This window comes from Vipera berus (genome assembly GCF_964194415.1).
Source record: "Vipera berus genome assembly, chromosome: 3".
Lineage (NCBI taxonomy): Eukaryota > Metazoa > Chordata > Lepidosauria > Squamata > Viperidae > Vipera > Vipera berus.
Genome location: NC_138204.1, coordinates 207,509,967 through 207,526,682, shown reverse-complemented (window position 1 = coordinate 207,526,682; position 16,716 = coordinate 207,509,967). Strand labels below are relative to the sequence as shown.

At 40.4% G+C, this 16,716-nt stretch overlaps 1 protein-coding gene across 1 annotated transcript in view; it reads left to right on the top strand.

Annotated features, from left to right (window-relative positions):
• The window catches only part of KCNQ3 (potassium voltage-gated channel subfamily Q member 3), a gene marked incomplete at its 5' end in the record, with an annotated part of 188,981 nt that overhangs the window by 23,248 nt on the left and 149,017 nt on the right, over window positions 1-16,716 (top strand). The gene's annotated exons all lie outside the window — the stretch shown is intronic.

Genomic DNA, 16,716 nt, shown 5'->3' with positions numbered 1-16,716 from the left:
TGTTAAGGAATTTATTGTGCAGAGGTCTCCTTGTGCTACCAAAGAGTTGCACAGACAAGGAAGGGCACTGAGAGCAGTAAAAGTCACACACAGAAATACACTGAGTTCTAAAAGCAAAAAGTATTTTACTTTGAGGTGGTGTAAAAACAAAAATGCACAGTCAAAAAATAAACAGTCCAAGGTCATAAACAATAGCAACAGTCCAAGGAGTAATCCAAACTACAAAGTCTTCTTACCGGTCCAGAGGTCAATACACAGTTCAGGTTTACAACAGTAGTAAACCAACAGCAGAGCAAAAACAGTAATAGTAGAGATCAGTGAATTCAGAGAGAGAGAGAAGCTACGTTCCTAGCTTCCTCTTATGGCCATGAGAACACTTACACACCCATTGGCCAATTAACTTCTTAAAGCCATAGCATTATGGTTAATATATTTTCAACCCAACATTGTAGGCTAACACCATATGCCTAACACTATCTATCTATCTATATTTTTATTTATCTATTTATATCTATTCCTCCTCCTCCCCCCCCTCCACCACCACAAACCCCACTACCCTCTAACACTGATGTTGCGTAGTTTGGGTCATGAAATGTTTGCCAGAAAACAACCAAGCTCAGAGAGCATCAAAACCCCTCATGTCAACCCTGAGCTACAAATATTCTCCTTTATTGGTATGGCATACTGCAATTATGATTACAGAGGTAGGTTTTTTTAAAAGAAAAGCATGTCTATCACAGATATCTGGGATTAAAGCATCTTTTCCCAATTTTTCCAGATGTTTTAAAGTTAACATGATATAGGTTCTCCTGCTTGAGCAGAGGGCTGGACTAGAAGACCTTCAAGGTCCCTTCCAACTTCTATATTCTATTCTATTCCATTCCATTCCATTCCATTCCATTCCATTCCATTCCATTCCATTCCATTCCATTCTATTCCATTCTATTCTATTCTATTCTATTCTATTCTATTCTATTCTATTCTATTCTATTCTATTCTATTCTATTTTCTATTCTATTCTATTCTGTAATTCTGTTCTATTCTATTCTAATTCTATTCTGTAATTTCTATTCTATTTTATTCTGTAATTCTGTTGTATTCTAATTCTATTCTGTAATTTCTATTCTATTCTATTCTATTTTATTCTGTAATTCTGTTCTATTCTAATTCTATTCTATTCTATTCTATTCTGTAATTCTGTTCTATTTTAATTTTATTCTATATTCTATTCTGTAATTCTGTTCTAAATTCTATTCTATTCTATTCTATTCTATTCTATTCTATTCTATTCTATTCTATTCTATTCTATTCTATTCTATTCTATTCTATTCTATTCTATTCTATTCTATTCTATTCTTCCCAATGAAAGCCTTTGGGAGATCATGAGCCAAACATAAAGGGTCAAGTACTACATGGCCATGGGAATTTCTGGGAGCCACGTAAAGCCTGCAGGCTGTGACTAGTTGCCTCTATGTTATAACTGAATACTAAAATATGTGTAATGGGGGGATTCTCGGGTAATGCTATTGTCCATGGCAATGGGGGCCTCTGGGGAAGCAGCAAAGAGAGATTTTCGTTAGGGGTGAGCCATGGAATGGCCCGACCTGCAAACTAATGGAATTTAGCTAGGCGTCTGGCAATGCCTTGGCCTTACCCGGCACCATAAAAATGCATTAGCAAAGACCTTTGCACTAGGTTCCTGTATCTGGTTTTTAATTATTGATGGTAGTACTTCAGGCAGCCTGGATAAATATTCGGCAATGGGCTTTGTAAAAGTAATGAATTCTCAGCAATTGAAGGCCACACCGCAGAGGTTGTGCTAGGAAAACCTTTTTGCAAGTGTGTGAGTGTGTGTGTGTGTGTGTGAGTGTGTGTGTGTGTGTGTGTGTGTGTGTGTGAGAGAGAGAGAGAGAGAGAGAGAGAGAGAGAGAGAGAGAGAGAGAGAATGCACATGTACGCAAGTATGTATGTCTGCACAGAGCATGGTGTGTCCTGATCGCTGCTGGATGCCTGGTCAGGTGTGCAGAAGACTTCTCCATGTCATGCCGTTGGGATGGATTTTGGAGCACTGCAGAGCTTGAAAAAGGGAGTAGGCAGGAATTTCTTTCTCCCATAGGCTTCCTTGTTTGCTTAGTTACCCATTGGGATCCCCATATCAAAACAACTTACCTTATGTCCGGCCAGAACTTGAAAATAACATTTAACGTAGCACAGTACCTAAACAAAATGGTTCAGTTGAGATCTGCATATGTAGGACTGACTGGGGTAGATTGCAAGGGCGACTCCGAAATACAATTTTATCATATTTTATCTGTATCTTAAATCATTGTACGCTATTACAATTTCATTTTAGATTGCATTTTATTACCATTTCATTTTAAGTTGTATTTTATTCTAATTCCATTTTAAATTGTATTTTATCAAATTCCATTTTAAATTGCTTTGATCAAATTTTAGTAACAATTTGTGCTGGAACTTTGTACTTTGATATGGCCCAAAGGCTAATCAATAAAGTCAATAAAGGTTGTTTGCTTAGTTCTGCCCCTCAATTCTCCTCCTCCTCCTCCTCCTCCTCCTCCTCCTCCTCCTCCTCCTCCTCCTCCTCCTCCTCCTCCTCCTCCTCTCCTTTTCTTTCTCTTTCTTCTCCCCCCTTCTTTCTTCTTTCTTCCTCCCTCCCTTCTCCCCTTTTCTTTACTGGTTGGCAAACCTTTCCTTCTGGGGTCCAATGATGACTTGTCATTTGAATTGAAAGTATTTTCTCCGGAGAAAGAGAAGTAGGAGTTTGGTAAGAAGAGGATAATTGATCCGCCATTTCCCAAAGGCCTTCATGTACAGTATCCTCCCGAGGTGACATCTGTTTGGACTCTTTCTTTGGAAGACATTGTTTCACCTAACATAACTTCTGACTTTAATTTTTACCATCATGATGTTCTTCTTCCTCTCTTGGTCATGAGCTGCTGGGATGGGAGGGCTTGACAGTCATACTAAAACCCAGTTCCAATCACATCACGGACTGACCCAAGCTATACATTTTACTATTTGTGTAGACGAATTTTGAACTCTGTCAAGATCGGTCTGGATTTTGAACCTATATTTCAAAATATAGGCGCGATCTAAAGACTTATCTCTTTGAACAAGCTGGCCTGGCCTGATGGGATGGGGTTGGGTTTTATTACTTTTAATGTGTTTTAACCTATTGTAAGAGTTGTGGGCATTTTGTTTAATCTCTTTTAATTTTTGTATTTTGTCTTTTAACATGTACTGCCCTGTTCACCGCCCTGAGTCCCTCGGGAGAAGGGCGGTATACAAATAAAATTAATAATAACAATAACAATAACAATAACAATAACAACAACAACAACAACAACAATAATAATAATAATAATAATAATAATGTTGAAGAGTACTGGAGCTAAAACGGAATCTTGGGGTGCCCCACTGCTCACTTCCCTCCATGTAGTTGTAGTACCATTGAGGACTACTCGTTGAGTACGTTTTGTCAGCCAGTTACAAGTCCATCTGGCGGTGATTTGTGTTGCAAAGACTTTGGATTTTTTTCACCCTGGCCTGAGCTTATCCCGTAATTCCAAATATCTTTTTCCTCTTTCTGTCTGGCACTGACCGAGCATACCTTGTTTTGCACCTGTCTGTATTTAGCTGATATTATGCTTTTGGCTAAAAAAAAACCTGTTCGCTGGTGTGAGAAGGAATGATGCATAAGCTTCTTACTACTAATAGCGTTGCATGAAGCTTTCCCAGCTCTCCAGATAGTTGGCCTTTTACTCTAGCTATCGTGAGCTATTGGGAAAGGGACAGGCTTAAAATCCATGTAGTGCTGGCCTTGGTATTATCTGCAATTTCCAGAGGAACATTTCTATCTTAAACCGGCTGTTATTATTATCAGTTTAATGAACTGTCTAGCTTCAATTCCCCTTAAGCAGTCTATGCATGGCTGCAAATACCATCCAGCTGTTGGAATTAAGGAAGCACCAAGTGACAGTAGCAGCATATCTGCTCATCCACCTCAAAAAGTCTGCTTCGCAAGCTTGCTATTTGATGTTTCTTTCCCCTTCTTTGGCTGTTTAGGTCCGATTGCAAGGAAGGGTAATTCTGTGATGTTCTCACTCAGCTTCCTTCCTTTGTGTTCCAGAGATGCAGTGAATATTTTCTTTTTTTAAAAAAAAAATAAGCTACTCTGATTATAGCTTGCGAAGTTCTTCAGCCTGGTAGGTCCCCAGTAGATTTAGCTGACCGTCAATAGGCCGCAGCATCTGCTGGTCAAGAAGGATGGCAAACTAACTAGAACATGCTAGGTCAAGAGAATGTAGACTAATAGAAAAGGATATTTGTAGCTCGGGGTTGAATTGTAGGGCCCTTGATGTTTTCTGAGCTTGATTGTTTTTTGCAGACGTTTCGTTGCCCAACTAGGCAACATCATCCATGTAAGAAGGGAGTGAGGTTTGCCATCTGTTTATATACAACTGGTTTGCCCTGTCAAAGGGTTGGGGGAAGTGTTCTTGGTAGTTCTTGATGAGGCTGTTATTTACTCTTTGATTGTTTGTCCGAGTAAAACCCTACTCTTACTGATGATGTTATTTAGTTGGGTAATTAAACGTCTGCAAGAAAACAACCAGGTTCAAACAGTAGACAATAGTATACAATCAGATGCATAGCTTCATATGACTTCGGAACTCAGGATTGCTAGGCTTCACACAACTGCCGTTCTTCATAGAGAATTTTGCAAATGGTGGAAGGATGGGCGGGGCATGTCCAGGCTCCTCCCCTCTTATTTTAGGGCTCATTCCTTTTTTTAAAAAACAAAACAAAACAAAACCAGACCTGATTTGGTGATTGCTCCAAATAGAAGATGCCCCTTGACACTTTGTACAACTGCTTTTATAAAGCAAAATACCAGATCCCGTAATAATATTTATTAGGTCCTTAAAACTGAAGGCAGCATAGAGAAAGAACAAAAAACAGCAGAGGATACAATACATATATTCAGTCGGAATTCAATCAGAATAAAATTGGAAGGGGCCTTGGAGGTCATCTAGTCCAGCCCCCTGCTCAGGCAGGAGACTCTATACTATTTCAGACAAATGACAGTCGAGTCTCTTCTTAAAGACCTCCAGTGATGAAGCACCCAAAGCTTTTGACAACAAGCTGTTCCACTGGTTAATTCTCTTCGCTGTTAGGAAATTCAAGCATCTAATTGTATTAGATGTTTTGGCTGCTGCTGCACCCTGCTGGCTTATATTTAAGTGATCATCCACTAGGTCCCTCTCACAATGACTGTTTTTGAGCCAGGTTTCGCCTAATCTGCACTCGTATCTTTGGCCTTTCCTGCCTAAATGTAAAACCTTGCAGCTCGAGGTGTGCTGAAAGTGCACCTTCTATCTCCAGGAATGCAGCAATTCTGCAGGAGAAATCCCCCCACCTGGGTCCATGGAAAAATTGTCTTCCATGAAACTGGTCACTGGTGCCAAAAAGGTTGGGGACTTCTGGTGCTAGAGGCTCCTGGTCATGCAGTGATTCCATTGGATAGAATTGGATAAAATATTTCAGGATTTTTGAAGGTAAGTATTTCCCCTTTTTGAAAGGGGAAATTCTTAAAATCTCTTAAAATCTCCCCCCAAAATTATCACTGTGACCTCAAATCCAAGTAGCAGAGTGGCTGGATTTCAGTGATGGTATATTAGTTTCTGTGATTGGAAGGACCAGTTTAAGGGATTTCTCCAGCTTTCTTTCTTTCTTTCTTTCTTTCTTTCTTTCTTTCTTTCTTTCTTTCTTTCTTTCTTTCTTCCTTCCTTCCTTCCTTCCTTCCTTCCTTCCTTCCTTCCTTCCTTCCTTCCTTCCTTCCTTCCTTCCTTCCTTCCTTCCTTCCTTTCTTTCTTTCTTTCTTTCTTTCTTTCTTTCTTTCTTTCTTTCTTTCTTTCTTTCTTTCTTTCTTTCTTTCTTTCTTTCTTTCTTTCTTTCTTTCTTTCTTTCTTTCTTTCTTTCTTTCTGGATGTCCTTCAAACCATGCTGCCCAAAATCAGCTGTTTTGCTATTAAGTTTAGCTGATGTGATCTCCAAATGTCTGAAGTGTTTCTGCCCCTGTTTAATTGAAACAATTCAACCGTCTAGCAGGTTTGGTCAAATCTCATCTGTTCTTTTTCCCATTGAGTCCTCCCATGCGGACAGGCAGGTCTTAGCAGAGAAAAGCTACAGCTTCTTTGTGTTTGTGATGTGCACTGACTTATTGACAGCCCAGTCATGCAGCCAGCTTCCACTACCTTCCTATGAACTGGTCTATGATTGTGGACTCTGGCGGGTTTTTTTTTTTAACTTGCCCTGTTTTCATGCTGTAGTTGGTAACTCCAAAACGGCACAATTGCTTGAATTTTCTTCTTCGTGTGAATGGATTGAAGTTCAGCCAGGAAGTGTAGAAGAAGAATAGGCTGTGCTGGAAGGTGAAGCTAAACATGTCATTAGTTTGGAATCGTTGCATTGCCACAAGAGATCCAAGTGCAGCCCCCAGTGAATTGCATGGACACTTATCTTACACCAACTTAGCTTTGATCATTAGTTGATTAGATTCTTGTGTATCGGGAGTAACATTAAATTCTCCTGGGCTTGGAACTCAATGAATGCTCTTGATTTGGTCACCACGATGTAAACAAGATGTTGAGACTCTAGAAAGAGTACAGAGAAGAGCAACAAAGATGATTAGGGGACTGGAGGTTAAAACATATAAGGAACAGCTGCTGGAATTGGGTATGTCTAGTTTAATGTAGAGAAGGACTAGGGGTGACATGATAGCAGTCTTCCAATATCTCAGGGGCTACCACAAAAAAGAGGAAGTCAAGCTCTTCTCCAAAGCACCTGAAGGCAGGACAAGAAGCAACGGATGGAAACTAGTCAAGGAGAGAAGCAACCTAGAACTAAGGAGAAACTTCCTGACACTTAGAACAATTAACCAGTGGAACAACTTGTCTCCAGAAGCGGTGAATGCTCCAACACTGGAAGTTTTTAAGAAGAGACTGGACAGCTATTTGTCTAAAATGGTATAGGGTTTCCTGCTGAGCAGGGGTTTGGGCTAGATGGCCTCCAAGGTCCCTTCCAACTTTATTATAAAAATTTTATTCATAAAACATGAAACTCAGTCAGCTGAACACTCAAATTGACTGGCACTAATGGTTGACACGGGTTGCTGCCAACATCCTAGGTATCAACCAGGTATCTCCTTAAAATGTAAGATGTTCCGAGTAGCGCAGTTTTTTGTAGCTTTGCTGGAGTTATTGCAGGAAGCTGCAATTTTGTCTGAAATGGTATAGGGTTTCCTGCTGAGCAGGGGGTTGGACTAGATGACCTCCAAGGTCCCTTCCAACTTTGTTGTTGTTGTTGTTGTTGTTGTTGTTGTTATTATTATTATTATTATTATTATTATTATTATTATTATTATTATTATTATTATTATTATTATTATTTGTGCCTGACTGTACATTGCGAGATAGGTAGACCTAAGAAGCTTTTGGACAGGTTTGTACTTACAACTCCAGGGAAGGAATCCTAGCAGCTCACCCACATTGTCTGAAAGTACATCTCAATCAGGATTGGCCCTGGGCAGTTTCAGATGATCAGACCTTGAGGCTAAAGGACTGAGCCACGGTCCCTTAGCTTCCCTTCCAGCATGCCAGTAGAGAAGTAAAACAGAAAAATTAATAATGTGTTTAGTTTCAGACTGATGCCATTCTTCCCATAACTTACGAGTGGTACAGGGCCAGCAGGCAAGCTTATAAGAAATTATATGGACTATTGATGCATCGTTGTTGCCTTTGGTTTATTAAATTCCGAAAACATAAATCCCGCAGGAGCTGGGCGGGCAGCTAAAATGAACTCTTTGCTACTAGGCAGTGTTTTTCCTTTGTGCATTAGAGCTTCTATTGCTCTATGATATGGCTGTCTTCCCTGTTTAGCAACAGAAAGCGTCAAACTCTTCATTGTGTAATCCCATTAATAGTGCATTAGTAAGATATTTCAGTGGTAACCTCAAATGGTTGGAAATGAAGAAGACTGCTGTATTTGCAGATTAAGTTTGTCTTGGACATATCGTGTAGGGCAGGGGTCTTCAAACCTGGCCCTTTTGTGACTTGTGTAGTTCAACTCCCAGAATTCCTCAGCCAGGCACGCTGGCTGAGGAATTCTGGGAGTTGAAGTCTACAAGTCACAAAAGAGCCAAGTTTGAAGACCCCTGATGTAGGGGGAAAAAAGAGAATTGGTTTATTTTTTAAAAAATGCCCAGGCTAGTCTCTGGTCTAGGGAACTCCTCATGGTCTCCCCTCCAAATTCTCCAGATTTGTGTATTAGTGTTTTGAGTACGGTGATGATGCTGACGCCTGTTTGGACTTTGTATGACTACCATGCCTGCTTTCATCAGAGGTTACAATCTACTTCCTTTCAAACTTTTGAAATCTATCTGCAAACTTACAAACTAAAAGACAACTTGTGACGACGTAGCTTAAATCGTTGGACCAAGGTTTACTCCTAGCTGTTGGTTGTCACAATCCACAGAACTGGCAAGACCAGTGAAATAATGAGCCACACTGATCTCAGGAACGTCTCTTTAATACCTGTTTGGGACATAATCTTGTCAGCTGTAATAGGAATTTCCCAATTTAAGTTATAGTGGGTTAATGAAAGGCACAGAGTCTCTCTGAAGTGCTTTTTCCTGGATTACTCAGCACCTGGACTGGGTCACCATTTCTGAGATAATCATTTGACTGGTTCTCTCGTCATCTTTTTTCTCTTTTTTTCCTTCCATTCCTTTTGGTCTCGGAGACCGCCAAGACAAGTCCCTGCCGTTTTCTGGGCAAGGTTTTTCAGAAGCGGCTTGCCATTGCCTCCTTCCTAGGGTTAAGAGAAAGGGGCTGGCTCAAAAACCACCCAGCTGGTGATTGTGACTAAGGCTATTGTGCCTAAGGCAGGAGTCGAACTCAGGTCTCCCGGTTTCTAGCCAGATGTTTTCATCACTACTCCCTTTAACCCTCTTCAAATCTCTAATGCTGGGACATGGAAGATCTGTGGTAATTGACTGGGACGGACCCTTGAGGAACTGGATCTTAGAGAACTGAATCTAAGAGGCGTGGTGGCGCAGTGGTTAGAACGCAGTATTGCAGGCTAGCGCCTGGAGTTCGATCCTGGCTGGCTCAGCACTTCCATCCTTCCAAGGTGGGTAAAATGAGGACCCAGATTGTTGAGGGCAATGTGCTGACTCTGTAGAGAGGGCTGTAAAGCACTGTGAAGCAGTATATAAGTCTAACGGCCATTGCTAGAGCTATCTATGTCTAGAATTAACTACATACATGGCGCTCAGCTCCATTTAACTTCAAAACAACCATGCGAGATCAGTTAGGCCAGGAGTCCCAAACCTACGGGCCGTGGCCCACTACCGGGCTGCGGCTTCTTGACCAATGGGCCGTGGAAATTGCTGGCCAGTGAAATTGCTGGCACTCACACTAGTGCCTGCAGCCCCATTTTCACATGCACGTGGGTGCAAACGGGGCCGCTAGCCCCATTTGCACATATGCACGCACCAATTTGGAAGCTGCTGTCCTTCCCTCTGGGCAGCGAGCCTGGAAAGATTGGAGACCTCTGATTTAGACTAAGAAATTGTCATTTTCCTCCCAAACTCTTAGAGAGCTGTCTGCCTATGTGAGGATGTAAAGCTGCAGCTGGCTCTAATCCTTATATCACAGTGATCTCCAGCTTCTTAGTACCCATGGAGCTTAAGAAAAAGCTGTTCACTCTTTTTCGTAGTTTGAGGTCCTTCAAAGTTGGAAATGCATACATCGTTTTACCTGTATTATCTTTGTAAACTAAGACAGCAGTATATAATGGTACAGTTATCAGAAATTAGGTCAAAGTTGATGGGGGTGTATTTGACTTTCACTCTTTCTCATTGTATATGGGCATGCCGGTTGAGTCATACCAGACTTTAAAATGTGGAAGACGCTACAAGCGTACCAAGACTTCAGTCTTTTTAAGAGAAATCATGTATGGTATCCTTTGTAAGCCTTGAAAGAGCCCGTTTAATTATAAATGTTGTCTTTGTTACCATGTCGTCTTTGATTAACTCTTTGAAAACTGTAGTTTGCAGATTCAGATTTGATTTGAAGTTACGTTAAAAATGCAGCGCTTTATGCTTTACGTTCTCTGGCTTGTTGGAAAAATATTTCTCTTTTAATGTCCACTATAACAGAATAACGGAGTTGGAAGGGACCCTGGAGGTCTTCTAGTCTAACCCCTTTGCTCAAGCAGGAAACCCTATGCCATTTCAGATTAGTTTCCATCCATTGCTTCTTGTTTTGCCTTCTGGTGCTTTGGTAAATAGGCTGACCAGCCTTCTTTGTGGCAGCCCCTCAAATATTGCTATCATGTCACCCCCCCTAGTCCTTCTTTTCTTTACCGTGTTTCCTCGAAAATAAGAGCCAACCAGAAAATAAACTCTAGCATGATTTTTCAGGATGCTCATAATATAAGCCCCACCCCCGAAATAAGCCTCAGTTAAGATTGTCAGCCAGAGGGATGCATTTAGTACCGTATTTCCCCAAATATAAACCCTAATTGGAAAATAAGCCCTAATCCGTCTTTTGGAGCAAAAATTAGCATAAAACCCAGTCTTATTTTGGGGGAAACACGTGTAGACTAGCCATACCCAGTTCCTGCAACTGTTCTTCTTAAGTTTTAACCTCCAACCCTCTAAGTCAATATCTCTAAGTCAATATCTTGACTTACAGAAAATATACAAAAAATATATAAGAAGCATTGTGCTTACAGACCGTGTAAGATTTAGAAGATGCAGGTTTGCAGCCTGCCTGTGTTATAATTTGTATTAGGCATTTTTATAATTGTTTCATAATTGTATTTGTAAGTTCTTTGCAAGTGTTCTGGCACTGTCTTGTGAGCGTGGAACATTTTGTACTGCTCTGAAATACTGTAAGCTCCTGAGAGTGACGTGTGTCTTAGAAGAAATCTCTAAATAAATAAATGAAGTAGATAACAAGCGTTATCTTGGACCAAAAGTGGTTTATAATGTTAATTTAATTTGCTGCCTCTTTGCCTTCTACTTATATCTCAATTAATGGGCTCTCATGTTCTCTTTTATTGTCTTAATTTTCGTTGCTTGCTGCTTTGTTTACTTTTTAAAAGTAGGGTGTTCAATAAATAAAAAAATAAAGTTTAGTAAGTAGTAAATAATAAATAAATTTAGTCAAGGATCAGAAAATGTATCATAAGATTGCAAATTCTCTAATCCAGTGGATTAGAAATTTGTAAATGTATTCATGAATGTATTCATGCCTGTTCTATTTGAGCTGCAAAACTTCAAATGATTACTAGATGGCAACTGTGAGATAGTGAAAGCACTTTGCTGACATCTAGTGGCCATTTAAATTGTTGTAACCCCATGTATGCAGGATAAAGCCCAAGTCTCTAAGTCAAAATGAGCCACTTTGCACTGAGCCTTCTGAGAACGTGGCTTTGATCAAAGGACAAATAATGAGGTTTCATGCTCAGCTAGGAACTTTTGGGATATTGTAAATAAAGAAACAGAGTTCCTTTTTGACTAAGATATCAGTTTAGGCTGATAGATCATGAGACTTAACTTTGTATCACAAGGCCATTTCTCTTCTGGTTGATCGATAAATGTCAGGAGTGGTACAGGATAAGCAAAAAAGGGATTGTTCAGAATAGCGACATTCCTTACTTGTGGGCATCAGACTTAATAATATTTGAACATAGAAAAAGTCTGTGGAGTTTTTTGTGCTCCCTGAAATACAGTGGAAGACAATATTTGTAGCTCAGGTGGAACTGCGGAGTCCTTGGTCTTCTCTGAGCTTAAAACAACAGCCCCACCAACGCTGACAGAGCAAGCCACTTGTATATAAACAAAGAGCAAATGCCACTTCTTTGTAACACTGATAATGTTACCTAGTTTGGTAATGAAACGTCTGCATGAAAACAACTAAGGTCAGAGAGCACCAAGCACTCCAAAGTTAAGAGAGCACCAAGAATTCCAGACTTCATCCCTGAGCTACGTACATTCTCTATTATTGGATAGAAAAGATTTTCTGATGTGGTCCTTCAAAGGGTAATGATTCTTCCTGTCATTGAATGAGGACCCAGATTGTTGGGGGCAATTAAGCTGACTTTGTAATAATGCCGCTTGGGGTGTGTGTGAAAGCCCTAATAAGCAGGCATATACATAGAATGAAGGCTACTGCTAAGCTTGTAAGCCGCCCTGAGTCTTCGGAGAAGGGCGGGATATAAATGGAATTAAAAATAAATAAATAAATAAATAAATAAATAAATAAATAAAATAAATAAATAAATAAATGTTTCTAACAAAGTCAGAGGCACGTCATGCCTACAGTTCACTTCTGCTGTGTGAAAAAATAAAAAAGGGGAGATTGAAATATGAATAGCTTAATCTGAAGACTCATTACATATGCATCACCTGCAGTTTAATAACAATGACGATGATGTTGGAAGGGGCCTTGGAGGTCATCTAGTCCAACCCCCTGCTCAGGCAGGAAACCCTATACCATTTCAGACAAATGGCTGTCCAGTCTCTTCTTAAAGACTTCCAGTGTTGGAGCATTCACCGCTTCTGGAAGCAGGTCTTTCCACTGGTTAATTGTTCTAACTGTCAGGAAGTTTCTCCTTAGTTCTAGGTTGCTTCTCTCCTTGATTAGTTTCCCTCTGTTGCTTCTTGTCCTGCTCTCAGGTGCTCTGGAGAATAGCTTGACTCCCTCTTCTTTGGGGCAGCCCCTGAGGTATTGGAAGGCTGCTATCATGTCACCCCTCGTCCTTCTCTTCACTAAACTAGACATACCGAATTCCAGCAGCCGTTCCCTATATGTTTTAGCCTCCACTCCCCTAATCATCTTTGTTGCTCTTCTCTGTACTCTTTTCTAGAGTATCAACATCTTTTTTACATCGTGGTGACCAAAACTGGACGCAGTATTCCAAGTGTGGCCTTACCAAGGCCTTGTAAAGTGGTATTAACTCTTCACGTGATCTTGATTCTATCCCTCTGTTAATACAGCCTAGCACTGTGTTGCCTTTTTTGGCAGCTGCAGCTGGCTCATATTTAAGGGATTGTCCACTAGGACTCCGAGATCCTTCTCACAGTTGCTACTATTGAGCAAGGCACCCCCTATAATTATCAGACTATTTACATGTCCAGGTTCTGTAGTAGAAGGGTGTGTGTTGGTAGGAAGTTTTAGAGAGCATCTGCTTTTAATATACCCTCTTTGCTCATGAGACAGTGCAAGATAGCAGTGTGTTATTACTCCTTATGACTTTGTTTTTCATTTTGGTAGTTTCAGCCTAGATCACGGGTGTCAAACGCGCAACGTCAGGTGACGTGTCGTGACGTATCGTGACTTTTTTTGCCATTGCCGGCAATGGGGTGCGCGCAGTTTCGCTATGATGCATCTGACCCGTGGGCCGGCAGTTTGAGTACCTACAAGTATTATGTCATTTGCAAATTTGGTTAAGAATGCCTTCTGCTTGTCATTCTGACCAAAACAGAACCGCTCACAGATTTGATGAAGAACCACTGAACATTTTTCAGTCAACTGTGAATCCACCTGAAACTGCAGTGAAGTTATTTTGATGCAGCCGGTTTAATCTGTTTGTTAAACCAAAGATTATGGAATCTCAATATTTGCAAGACCTGAAATACTTTGTTGTGATTCAGGGTCAGCCTGTGGGTTCGGCAGTTGGGTCGGACGACTCAGAGGAGGAGGGGGGTGTTGAAGAGCTTGCTGATGAGAGCCCTCAGCCAGGCCCCTCCCACCTGGTCACGACGGAGACCCAGCTGTGTGAGCCTGACAGCGTGGATGAAGATGACCCACAGCTGGCCCTGTTCAAGGACGCCCGACGCAGGAGGCAGTCAATCAGGAGTAAACAGAGGAAGGCAATGGGGCACCTCGGAAGGAGGCAGAGAGCGGCCACGCCCTGAACTGTATAAAAGGGGAATGCGTGGGAGGGCTGGTTTGCTGAAGGCAACCGCTTGAATAGTTCCTGTTTCATAGCTCCTGTTTCATGGTTGGTGTCTTGTTTTGCCCTGTTTTATGTTAATAAATTTGGCAGGCTTAATTCCAGCCTCTTGCCGTTTGTAAAGGGGTTGTCCCTGCCTTTTCTGCAGGGCCGGTAGCAGGCTGGTACAGAAAGTACTTCATGGCATGGGAGTGTTAGTTGAGTAACAAGGAAGGAAAAAGTGGAGGGAGGAAGGAGAAAGGAGAGGAGAAAAGAAAGAAGGAAAGAAGGAGAAAGAGAAAAGAAGGAAAGGAAAAAGGAAAGAAGGAAGGAAGGAAGGAGAGAAGGAAGAAAAGGAAAGAAGGAAGTTATCATGGTACAGCTTTCTCCCTGGGAGGCTGATTGCTTCATAATCTAATTTCAGTTCTTTCTCTGGTTTCAAAAAAGCTGCATATCTTTGTTTTCCTGGATGTTCCCTTCTCTCCTTTGTTTCCAGATCATCTACTATCATGACAGGGAGAACATAGATTCACGGTCCTGGCTAAGAAAACAGTAGAGCAGGACCATGTATATTTATTTTTCTTAAAGCTTTTCCCTCCAAACTCCTCTGAGCCTAGTTGGGTCATCTAGTGGAAACATCTGGGAAGAGAGGCAGTGTTGCTTTCATCCAGTGCCCTGGCTGGCATGTGACACAACCATTTGGCTTATTGAATCTCCAGTTCCCTAACTCTACTACGCTGTCACGTTGCATTAGGCGACTGCCTTTGCTTTTGCCCTGAAACTTGCTAACTTTTGAGTGGGTTGCTTTTCTGTTGATGTTGTTTCCTGCTGTTGCTGTTTTCAAGGTCAAGACTTTGCTTCACCAGTGGAGGTGGGGCGGAGGGAAACCTCTTCGTGACTAGATCCTGGTGAGTTTCCTTATTTAGTGCTGCCTTGAGATACATCGTAGCCTAGGAGAAAGACAGCGCAATCCTCTGAGGCTAAACCTGCCACAACCCATTCAGAGTAGTCCTCACATTCCGCCCCCCGCCCTCCCCGGCTGCTGCAGATATGTCCTTCGAAGTTGGCACTCCAAAGACGGAGCAACCGCAGCCTATATGATGTGGCTCGACATGGGGCAAATAATGAGGAAACTAATTTTTGTCCCGGAGGAATGATAAATATGTTGGGTGGGGGGGGGTGTCACATGCTGCTGCGGTTTAGGCCTGAAGCTGAGGATCACAGCTAGAGCCAGAACGCAACTAAAATTTAGTCCAGGGGTAAGGAACCATGGCCCTTTTATGACTTGTAGACTTCAACTCCCAGAATTCTTGAGCCAACATGTGGACTTCAGCTCCCAGAATTCTTTTTTTTTCTACAAGTTTTATTGATTTTTAATATTTACATATACATATATTTGTGAAACAATATGGTGGTTGGGTAATTAAAATAAGAAATAACCATTTGTAAATAGTTCAGGTTACATCAATAGAGATGCCCTCTCTACTTTTCCCTTAGTGATTACATAATCAAAATAAGCAAGTTAGTATATTTCTAGTTATAACCAAGTCAGTCAACAAAATTCAAAATATATTTTCACTAATACATATCAATATCCTATTTTTAAGTTTTATCTAATTGCAATAGAATATTCTTGTATAGCCTATGGTATATAGAAAAATTAATTTTGGGTGACCCACAATTCCCTATTTCAATAAAGAATAATTCTTTTGTCTACAAAACTTACATTGTTCATTACGAAACATTCATATGTTTTACCATTAAAGTCTAATTTTCATCTTAACAAATCACCAGTTACTAGAAATATATTTTTTGCCTTAACCGTTCAACAATTATTAAAATGCTGTCTTTTATATATAAAATTCTAGATTCTGTACTATAGTTCAAAAATAGCCACTGGATATTCTATAAGGCATCTTAACCGTACATCAATTATTAAAATATTATCTTTTGATATATCATTCTAAATTCTATAATATAGTTTGGAGTTATATTTCCTTTACAAATCTAAAAGCTAAATGTAAAATCAGTGATATTTTTTTAGAGATTCCCCTTAATCCATAGAGAGATATTTTTATAGTCTTATCTTTAAGAATCCCAAAAGAGAAACAAGTTCAATCTTTTAAATCTAACTCTTGCCTTCCTTTTGTGCCAATCATGCTTTGGTCTTGGTATCTTTAAATTCTCAAATGTATCTTCCTTTCTTCCTATACCCTTTATCTGAATTCAGGGAGTGTATCCAAATGTCAGTTTTGCAAGAAACATGTCCCCTTTGTAACCCTTGTATTTTTGCTTTAGTAGTTCAGTTTTTGGTGGTTGATATAATATAACTGTCATTAAATCAGTCAAATCTTTTTGTTCTTCCAGTTCTATCTGGGTTAGGTAGAAAGTAGTAGCTGGTATTGTGTTGGTCATTTGATTAACTGAATTCTCAATATAGTGTATTTGAAGGCCTTTAGTGTCTTCACTCTTGGTGTTGCTTTCTTCAGCTGCTGTTGCTTTTTTGCTTGTAAGTTTTGTAGTTGCTATTAAAGTTTCGACTTTAAGGTTTTCGGTAGGCCGCTTTTGTTGTTCTTTGAAATCTCCTGTTTTAGTGTTAGTTTCCACTTCTTCTATTTGGTTTTGGGTTATCTTTTCCTCATTTAAGGTTAGAGTTTGACTTGGTGACTTTAAATTGTCAGATTTTTCTTG